Source organism: Idiotropiscis lumnitzeri, chromosome 2, assembly GCF_059441095.1.
Source record: "Idiotropiscis lumnitzeri isolate Australia: NSW breed Sydney's pygmy pipehorse chromosome 2, RoL_Ilum_1.0, whole genome shotgun sequence".
In the NCBI taxonomy this organism is placed as follows: domain Eukaryota; kingdom Metazoa; phylum Chordata; class Actinopteri; order Syngnathiformes; family Syngnathidae; genus Idiotropiscis; species Idiotropiscis lumnitzeri.
In genome coordinates, this window is record NC_142392.1 from 22,181,757 (window position 1) to 22,182,627 (window position 871).

Sequence of the window (871 nt, forward strand, 5' to 3'; positions counted from 1 at the left end):
AGCTTTAAAGATAGACTACAAAAAAACTGAAGAAACTGACTCTTTGTGGTAAGATGTAAATGTGATTTTGAATAAAATATGATATATTGAATTTTGCAAAGCTTTTTTATTGACATTTAGCCAATGTGTTCCGTGCCAGAAGAAGCAATGTGTCTGAGTGATGATGAGTTTTTTTGTGTGTTTACATCAAACATGTAAATAAAAATAATTGCCTTTGCCAGGAATAACATTTGTTAATATTATGCTTTTCAGTTGTCTTTTTAATCGTACTTAATGGAACAGGCGTCAGAAGAAACTGTGCTTATGAAATCGGTGTGTTCCACAATCATCAATAAAATCACTTGTTCCACTTGCTCAACTGGCCTTCATTACGCTGTGAAAAGGTGAAAAACTGAACTAGAATTTGAACTCGAAAAAGAACAAGAAAGAGCAACGCAAGCAGTCTCAGTTTCTCTCAAAGGTTTTGGAATGTCAGGAGTTGGAAACTTGATGGCGACTGGAGTCAGCGTTTATTTGTCACCACGGAGGAGATTATCCGCATCACGCAGTTTGTTGCTGCTGCTGTCTGAATTGGAAAAGTGAATTACCATAGTTTCATGAATACTGAAATGAATAATGAAATATTTAAGTAATTAAATAAACACTGAGATAAATAACACTCTAACATTTAAATAATAAAATAGTGAAAAATTTCAATTTAAAATCCACAACCATTCACAGAGTTAATTAAATTAAAAATAAATATAGAATTATTAACTAAAAATTGGACAGATTAAAGGCTCCAAATTTTGAAAGATAAAAAAATAATCAAATTTTAATTATTAATTCAAAAAATAAATAAAATAATTCCACACATATTTAAATGAACAAA